Below are 10,408 nucleotides of genomic sequence, written 5' to 3'. Positions count from 1 at the left end.
CTCATCCCTGGAGATACTCAAAGTGGGGCTTGACAGGGCTCTGGGCAGCCTGATCTAGTTGAGGATGCCCCTGCTTACTGCAGCGGAAGTTGGATTGGATGACCTTCAAAGGTCCCTTCAAACCCAGACCATTCCATGATTCTATGACTCTGTGAAAACAGTGTACTTCCAAAAGAATAGCACAAGAGAGGGAGGAAGAGGGAAAAATTCTCTATATAAAATAAGTACTATAAGCAAACCCAGTAATGTTAATTTTAGATTATCTGCATAAGAAATCTATGCCAAAGCATGCTTGCTCCAAATTCTCACCATTACAGTCTTGACAGATGTTGCACCATTACAATTGAATACACTGATTAAATGTGTGTGTGAGAGAGATAAATCATGGGTTTGTAAACATGGAGCCATTCTGTAAACCATCAGAGTGGCTGTGCAAGTGTGGGATTTTTCAGTGAAATAATAGACTGGAATGCCCCCTAACATAACTTTTGGACAATGAATGGAGTAAATACTAGCATGAGATGTAAAAGTATATCAATATTTCTATTTATCAAAACCACTAGGATTGCGGGAATTACGAAGCAAACAAACACAAGCTTAAGGGGTCAGACTATAATTTTGTCCTTAAGTCTCTGTTTGAATTACATGGTGTCCACTTACATTGGATATTTCAAACTTCTTTCTGCATTAAAACTTCAGTATTAGGGAACTGTCTCTCTTAAGTATTAAACACTAGTCAATTACCTCTTCACTAACAGCTATTTGGGGGGCTGAAAGGAGATCCTTCTGTCCTTCTGCACTCTTCATAAAAATCAAACAATCATATTACTTGCCTTGACAATGCATCTTCAGAGTTCAGCTTTTTCAATATGATTTTGCAGTTGTATGGAATTCCCTCTTCAAAGAAGAATATTCCTTCATTTTAATTCCAGGATGTGACTGCCTTCTAGAAAATTGTTCTTTTTCTACAGACTGATTTTGGTGATACAGTTTTGATGGCATAGTAGTGTTCATTCAACAACTTATATGATAAAAAGTAATGTATTTTCCTAGTTTTGTTAACACGGGAAGTAATTTAAGATCTTGCTTGCTGAAAGTCAGCCTTACAAAAACAAGGTATAGAAGTAACAATAATATGGAAGTCAACTGCAGATAACACTTTTTTTTGAGATTATCCACTTAAAAAGAGTCTGCTCTGAGTCTCTTCCACTGTTAGAATCATTAACATCAGGAAAGGCCTTCCTGAGATCAACAAACCCATGACCCATGCTCATGTGTGATCAGTTAGGTCTCCACAGGACTGTGTCCAATTGGATTTTGAATACCTTCACAGATAGAAAATCCACAACATTTCTGACCAAATTGTTCCAGGTTTTGACAGTAAAAACTATTTTCTTATCTTCAGATCGAATTTCATATATTTCAGTTTGTGCCTGTGTTCTCGTTCTGTCGTTGGGCACCACACAGAAGAGTCTGGCTCCTTGTTTTTCATTCCATGCCATTAGATACTTGGACAGTTTGGCAAGATTCTGTCTGAGCCCTTCTTTTCACTGGGGCAGGGAAAGCTGTGTTAAACATCAGGGATCTGCCCCTGTAGAAAGGGACTGCATGCCCTCTAGCTGCAAAACTGATCATCAAAGTGAATTTCTACCAACTCATTGAAATGACAGAAATACTCCTTTCTTTAGAGCAGCACTGTTCTACCAGCACTTCCCCAGGTTTTCTGATTCAGAATGGAAAGTCTTGACTATTTAGCTTTGAGTCATGCATGCCATGAGAACAGAAGTGCTTCCACAAATAGGATTTCCATCCCTTCACCAGAACATATCCATATGGCAGGATCATTTGGGCATTTTTTCTGTGCCTAGGTAACTTGAATGCAAAGCCTACTGCTGCAGCTTTTAGAATGCACTTTATTTCTTAATTTGACAAACCACCTTCAGAACACAGGGGTCTACCATGATCTACAGAGGGATCTCTATGCAAAGATGAGAAGAATGGCCTGTCTCAACATCCTGTCACTCTCAGGAGCTACTCTGTGTAACTGGTCAAGTGACAATGGCTTCTGGTACAGAGATACAAGTGTAATAGGAACTGGAGTAAACAAGCCCTCTTTCATTTCACAGGCAGTGGCTGCTACATAAAGAAGAGCATTTGTTAGCTCCTGCTGTAGATAGTTCTTTTTCATTTGATACAGAAAACTGGTGTTAGAGAGAAAATTCTGACCAAAATGGATTTAAATGGCAAAATACAGTTAAAATTATGAAGTTACTAAGATTACAATGAGAAAAGAAAAGAATAATCGTGAAGGCTAAAAATTAAGGAAGTGAAAAGCAAATAGTTCTGCAGATTGGTATCTGTATCTCATGCTCTGCATATTGACTGGACACATCTGGTTGGCTACTGAAAACATGTAGTATCTTAGAAGTATCTTCTGTTGTTTTGGTTTGGTTTGGGTTTTGTTTGTCTGTTTTGTTTTGTGGGGTTTTTTTTGGTTGGTTGGTTTGGGGATTTTTTTTTGTTGTTGTTGTTTGGTTGGTTTGCTTTGCTTTGTTGTTTTGTTAGATACTTTCCATGCAGGGGTATGGGAGGAAGTGGGAGAAATTATATTCTCCAAAACAAATAATTTAACTGGAATGCAAGGTGATGGCCAGTCTTGTCCCCCAGAGAGGAGATAACGAACAATAAACTTTTCTCACCTTGCTACTTTTTTTCATCAAGATTTTTCATCAAGTTTAAATGTCTCCCTGGTTCTTGTCACAAGATTCGTGAACACTTATCACAGAGACAATACTGAGATGCATTTTTAGGTTAAGTTCCTGAATGAGAGAAAACCAGGTAATTATTACCAAATTTGGCTCAAAATTCTTTTGAGTACTCCTCCCCAATGCATGCAAAACTGCAGTTTTCAGCAAAGCCACCCTGACTTTAGTTGGCAGGATTTTCTCAGTCACTTGTAAACACTTCATGCCAGATATCCAATAACTATAAACTTCACAAGCACACACTTTGCAACTCATTAACAGCTTAATGGTCTTGCTCTCAGGGAAAGCCCCAAGAGCAATGAAACCACACAATGTATACTATAGACACTCATTTTAAATCTATAAAATAAAGAATGTCTTGGTCCTAGTGAAATGGACTTATGGCTGGTACCTCGAGAAATACAAGCGAGAGGACATGTGATTAGCTCTGTTGTTTCAGCATTCCATGCTAGTTCTGATATTTGCCATTACCAGGACTAGTGTAATTGTCTAGTAATTCAGAACAACAGATGCCATTCTTTCCTCATCATTACAGTGTATTGTACATTTTCCACAAAACTAAAAATAAAACACTAAACCACTGTAAAACTGTGGTGGAAAGTATGACTCTTAGAATAAAGATGGGCTGCCACCTTAGCTGTCACTCGCAAAGCTGTTTTCAGCTCCATTTGCTGCTGCTTCTTCAGTGTGTAGATCAGACACTTTCACGTAAAGGAACTATTTTTGGTGACACCAGTAAAAGACTCCCAGACCTGTGAATACACTAGTTCTGGTCCACAAAATCATGAACAGAATGAAACCCCCATCACATAAGACTGACAGAAAGGATCTGACTTCACTAGCCTCAGCTACTGAAGATACAAGAGCACCAAATTTGATTTAGCTTTTAAAAATACATTGTGTAGTATATAATTTAATCACAGATATACATACTTTGTCTCTGCAACCTTATTTAAAACTCAATCCTTATCCCCAAAGCTATTTTTAGATTGCCTAACAAAAGTTTGTTAGCACATTAGTAAAAGTATGGCACTCCAGTATATGAAATGTCATTCCAAAAACTATCCACCTGAGGCTGATTATTCATAGACTCCAGTTCATAGCGAATCAGTTATTTTTAATGAAATAACATAGTGCCACATTTTATAACCAAGAATTTAGAGGAAAGGTAAATACTTCCTTTAAAAATTTTCTTTCCGTTCTCCTCTTTGAAGTGCTAAATGTTGAAATAATAGGAATAAATTGTTTTCCATCTCAGTGATACTTAGACTTCATCCCTCGTTGGATCAGATGGTTTTAGTTTTGTGCAATGTCTCTGGGAACCAAAATCAGAAATGGTAAATGTCTTAGAAGCAAGTAATTTAATCTGAGATTAATATAATGCAGCAAAATCCTGTATTAGCCAAACATTATCCTGGAGCAGGTCAGAGTGCAGAGGAGTTTGGTCCAGAGAATACTGCTCCCATTTCTGCATGCTACCTCTTGCAGCCCTAGTCAGATCTAACAATCTAACAATCAGAATCAAATTAGGCATACTTGAGGTGTTTTTAAGCCCCTGTCTGTGATGTCACCTTTCATCCACGTAGTAGCCATTTTATGCATTAGGGTTACGGTCTTACAGCTGTAGAGTCCCACAAGCACTATCTAGTTTGTAATTACTCCCATCAGACCAGGCAGGCACTACACAATCACCACAGGACATAGATGCTTGGAGAATGACATGTAACCCTGATGAGTAAATGTTCTCCAAGCACATCTAATTGAAGCTGAGAGAATGAGATCCTTCACAGAATGCAAATGGACTTTAATCCTTTTGAGACCCCTACCCTGGTGGCACAGGTAACTTACCTATCCAACCTAGTTCATAGAGCACCTGTCTGAAATGGAAAATCCAGGTCCAGGTCTTTCTGTAGTGTGTTCAAGATTACAAATCTCCCTTCACAGAAGAAAATGCAAATGCCCAGCATACAGTTTGTGAAGACAATGCAAGCAAAGAAGCAAGATTTACTGGACAACAGAACAGTAAGCAAAAGGCATGATTCTGCAGTGCTTAGTGGCTCTTGGGCCTTTTCCTGGAGTAAAACTCAGGACGGGCTTTGTGTCTTCCCCCAGATACAATCTCAAACACTTTTGGAGATTGTAGGAGTGAGACAAATACAAGGACAGTGTTTCCTTTAAGGCCCCAAATATTCACATTATTTCCACTATGCAGGCATGCTTCTTTGTAAATATTATGCTATTTATCCCCAAATCAGTCCTAAACAACTACTCTGTCAGAGAAATTTGTAGCTGGTTAGCTAGTCAGCTTACTTCCATCTTTCAGTTTCTGGGATATGCATGTCACATTCACAAATAGAGCTCTGAGTAATTTCATGCCAGATATATACAAACCCCACATGCAATTATGATGTAAAAGGGAATAAGAGTTTAAGGATTCCAGGGGAGCAACGGTGGGGGGTCCAGCAAACGTGGACAAAGAACCCAGGTGTACTGCCCATGCTTCACCTAGACTAGGTTTATGTCTTTACCTTATATGGTCATAGCCTGGCAAAATCCTTTTCTATTGGTTGCCAATTGGCCAAATTGAACCTCGGGAAAATGATAAAAGCAAAACCAAATTGTAAACAAGGTGCCTTGCATCGTCTTGCCTTGCCTTGCCTCGCCTTGGCTTGCCTTGCCTAAGATCCAGGAAAAGAAGTCACAAGCTTTGTAACTCAGAGTCCTTGCTGTGCCTCAGTTTATCCGGAAAGACGTGTAAGCTGCACTTCATGTCATAAAAGCCCAGGAGCAGACAGAAGTGTCTTGCTGGGCAGAGGGACAAATCCCAAGTGAGCCAAGACCCCAGGAACCGTCCCCTTGTGGCGATGTCTCTTCCAGCTTAAGCACGCGCTTCTCAAACCCAGACCTCACAGCAAAGCACTGAGAGAAACAGGCTACTGTTGAGACCCTGAAACCCCAGACAGCCCTCAAAGCCTGGGAAGCTTCAAGAGCCACCTGCCATTGTGCCGCAGCCAGCCCAGCCATAGGGACAGTGAGACAACCCTGCTGGCAATCAGCGCCCGGGAGTGACCCAACAGCCCTTGCTGGCTAATGTACAGCAGCAGCAGCCCCGCCGCACAGGTGGAATTCCCATTGCTCTGTGTAGCTTGGACTATACTGCATCCCCGGAGAGAATTCCGGAGTAGTAGTATTGTCAGTAATTGGTTATTTCTATAAAGCCTCTGTGAAAAGTTCCTGTCAAGTCTGCCCCTAGTGGACAAGTGGCATAACGCTGCGGCAGATTCTCTTTCCCGGTGTTATTTTCCCTGGTTTGCTTGATTCTGTTTAACTTGTTAATATTGTCTATGTACTGTATATATCCACTGTAAATATACTACCAAACCTTTTAATAATTTTTTTTTCAAATTTTCACATTAATAAATAATAACTAATATTTGTATTAATATCATATTTGACATATTAATGGATCATAATTCATATTCATAACACCTGCATGTATTGAAGGCATGATTTCACTCATTGTCTGCATGCAGTTGCAGCACACTGAGGTTCTCAATTTTCAGGTGCACCCATAAAATGTTATTCCCCGCTCCAGGGTTAACTCAGGGTTGTTACAGTTATAGACCACACAGTATTTCTCTAAGACAGCCCCTGCCCTGAGATAGACATAACAGTTTGGGCTGTGAAAAAAGAGATTAAACATTAGTTTTCTGGCCACAGATTTCAAAATGAAAGACTACCTGGAGAAGAGCACAAGAAAAGCACCAAGATACATTTGTCAGCAATTAGTTCTGAAAAATGCACACGAACTTAGCTTTCACCTCCCACATGAGCAGGTAGTCTTATTATGCAAATCATGATAACAGCCACAGCAAAACAAAATTAATTTATATTCATTTTGCTTCTTAATACAAATATTTGGTTCATTGACTGAAACACAATCAATAATTAAAAGCCAGTGCTATGTGGTTATACTCCCATAACCTTCCTATATCCTAGTGGTATGGACAAAATACAGTCCCTACCCTAAACATATACCAATACCTAAAAATTAATCCTTTATACACATCTGATGATACATTACTATCACTAAACATTAATACCTAAATATTATTTTGAAGATTGATGATGTGATGTGCAACCACATCAGGCTGCACATCAGAACCATCTAGCTGAAATCACAGCAATTATTTTTTGAACTGATCACAGCTCATTCAGTGAGAGTGACATCTAGCACCTGAAAATGGCCTGCATCAGTCACATATATCTAGATTTATTCCTTGTCTAAAAGAAAGATAAGAAATTAAATGAATGAGGACTGTGGGCACAGAAGAACCAGTTTTCTGTAGGCAAGGAAGCTGCACAAAACCAGAGCAGTTTTAGCCCATAATTAGAGATGCAGTATGATATAAAATAAACAGGAAGAAAAAAAGAAAAATAACTCTAACTGGTTGTTTCTTTGTGTGTGTGCTCATTGCTGGATTCACAATTATAACTTTGTGAACGTAAAGTACCATATGAACAGTATAACCAGTCTCAGTGAGGTGGTTTTTTAGCGTTTTCCTGTTTGATGAGGCTTTTCAAAAAATTATAGGGAAAAAAAAAAGGCATAATGTAATACTTCTCTTAAACATGGGGAGGTGGGGGAGGGAAATCTTGTGACACTTCCGTTTGCAACTGGTTTGTTAATGTCAGCCAGGAAACAGAAACTCCTTAATACCTGGAATATAGACACTGTAGAAATTGGCATCACTCCTTTGGATGATTTTTTAACTCCTTACCCATTTACTCATCACTCAAAAATGTCTTTCTGTGGACAAAGCAGACACTGGTCCACATTGGCTGCACTAGGCAAACAGCCATTCAGAATAAATATTAACAGAACTCCATGTAATGCAGGAGTCAATGTCCATTCACATTGTTTTATTTTCTTTTAGATGCTCAAGTTTTACACTTGTGAACACAGAAAGAGATATATAGGCATAAATACACCCAAGCTTAAACCAGCCCAGACTCCAGAATGGAGGTCCCTGGCATCAATTTATCCAGTACCCACTGAAATTAATGGAGGTCCTTCCACTGACTTCTAAAGTGCACTGAATCACATGATTAGTCACCATTGCATGGTTTTAAAATTACATAGAGAGGGGTGGTTTCTTCTTGGAAATACATATGCTCATGTTTTAATCTAAAATCAGCTATTTACTAAAACACATTTCTCTTTATAAATCTTTGCTTGTGTTCACTAGAAAGTGGAGATTAGGTTTTTCATAGTAAACATTTTGCATGGCCAAAAACTGCTAAAGTAGAAAAGGTTTTTTCATGCATAAAGAAAGATATGAGTTTTGTAGGCTGTCATACGCTTACTTAACATATGCTTTAACTTATACTTTTGTGTTAGGTAAGAAGACTGCAATCAAATTTAATGGATATAATAATTAGCAAATTTTAGTCCAGGGTAGGACAGCAGAAAGTGAAAAAAAACCAGCCAGTTTTCTTCTTTTTTTTCCCTTTTTTTTTCCTTCTTATTTGTGAATAGGCAAATACATGGCACAAAGGAACAAAAATTGATCACAGTTTACCAGCAAAAGTGAGAGCTATTCCATGCAGTCCAGGCATATCCATCACCAGGGGACATCACAGCATTTTAGATATTTATCCATGCAAGTACAAAACAAAGCAAAAATGAAATTAAATTCCTAAAGGAATATGTGAATCTGTTGTATAAGACACATGGAGCAAGAATTACTTATAGGAACGTCTGCCTAGGCTACCTCAAGGGTATTATAGAATCATAGAATCATAGCATCAAGAAGGCTGGAAGAGACCTCAAGGATCATCGAGTCTAACCTGTCACCCTAAACCTCATGACTATCTAAACCATGGCACCAAGTGCCACCTCCAATCCCCTCTTGAACACCTCCAGGGATGGTGACTCCACCACCTCCCTGGGCAGCACATTCCAATGGCCAACCACTCTCTCTGTGAAGAACTTTCTCCTCACCTCCAGCCTAAACCTCCCTTGGCGCAGCTTGAGACTGTGTCCTCTTGTTCTGGTGTATTCAGAGGAAGTTGCTCACTTCGGAAAAGAAGATGACTTGAGCACCTGCAGAAATATTTTAAAAGCAGCTCCTATGCACAGGCTCTGGACCTATATATTTTCCTTGGATTTGGAGAAGGGACTGAGTGAAAAGGTACAAAATGTAAGACTCTCAGAGAAATTCCCAGGAACACTGCCATCTTATCTATTAATTTGTGTCTTTTGACTTCACCTACAGTTAGCACAAAGAATTTCACAAATTATGCACACACACTTTATGTGAAATAAATATGGGAAAACTGAGAGCATGTCAAAGCATGATTGCCCTGTGCATCTCAGTTTTCATCTATCTGTGGGTCTGTCCTGGATTTACATGGTTGCCTTTGAGAAAAATAGTTACAGACTTCCAGGAGGTCCAGAAAGTCCAATGAAATTGTGTTATTTCATTCCCAGAACCCCTGCATTCCTCTAAAATTGGCTGCAGTTTCAGTGTTCTTCTCTTTTCTCTCCCTCTCTGCTCCCATGAGGATGCACAGGCTCTTTTGTGGGGGAGGTCTGGTGTCAGCCTTGGCAATGTTGCCAATTAGGCCTGGAACAGCCTAACTGCGGCCTGGAGCTGCCAAGCTGAATTTTATGCTGCCTCACAATGGTGTGGCATGAGGGGTAGAGAGGCCCGGAGCAGGGTGGGGGAAGGTGGGACATGAAGGCTTGGGTTTGTTGTCCTGGTTAAAGGGAGGTTTGTGAAAGCTTTGGCTTAATGAGCTTCTGTGTTAAACTCAGACTGTGGATTCTGTATATTTTACATGCTTTGTACTGTTTTATGCAGTTGTGCATAGCATTTCCATTTAAACTTTCCAATCCTTCGCGTGAGCGTTTTTCTCTGGCCCCCTTTGGAAGGGGTAAAAGAGCAACCTGTCTCGCTCTGAAGTGAAACAGATTAATTGGTGCGTTGGCTGGGAACCGAACCTGGGTCAACTGCTTGGAAGGCAGCTATGCTCACCACTATACCACCAACACCACATTTGTACTCATCTTCCAGATGTCACAGCAGCACACATGATCTGCACTGTACAGGCATGCCTGTGAGGAGCCTGATTAATGGGAGCGGAACTCAGGGAGCATTGCACTGCTAGAGAAAGAATAATAAGAAAAGCAATTTGACAGGCACCCTGATATTCGTTTAGCTGGTAAAGGTCTTTCCACGTACTTTGCTTCATAGATATGTACGAGAGAACAAAATCCCACTTCCTCATCATATGATTCCAAGGAGATTCTGTTGCCAGGATTTGAGAGATTTGACAATTTTTTTATGTGACATGCAATAACTCAAATTCATATAGAAGTTTGTATACACAAAGTTGCCATTAATAAAACTTGTTTTATTAGAAGATAACTAAGATGTTTATTTTTGTATCATAAATTCCTCTTTCCGTACTGTGTTGTGGTTTGTTTGGTTGTTATTTTTTTGATTTGGTTTGGGCTTTTTGGGTTTTGTTTGTTTGTTTGTTCTATAGACAAACAGGTTAAAGAAGTACACATGTTAAAATTACTTTCCTGGTTTCTGTCATATGATCTCAATACAAATGCTTTTCATTTCCAGAGA

Source organism: Indicator indicator, chromosome Z, assembly GCF_027791375.1.
Source record: "Indicator indicator isolate 239-I01 chromosome Z, UM_Iind_1.1, whole genome shotgun sequence".
Lineage (NCBI taxonomy): Eukaryota > Metazoa > Chordata > Aves > Piciformes > Indicatoridae > Indicator > Indicator indicator.
This window is presented reverse-complemented; position numbering follows the sequence as displayed.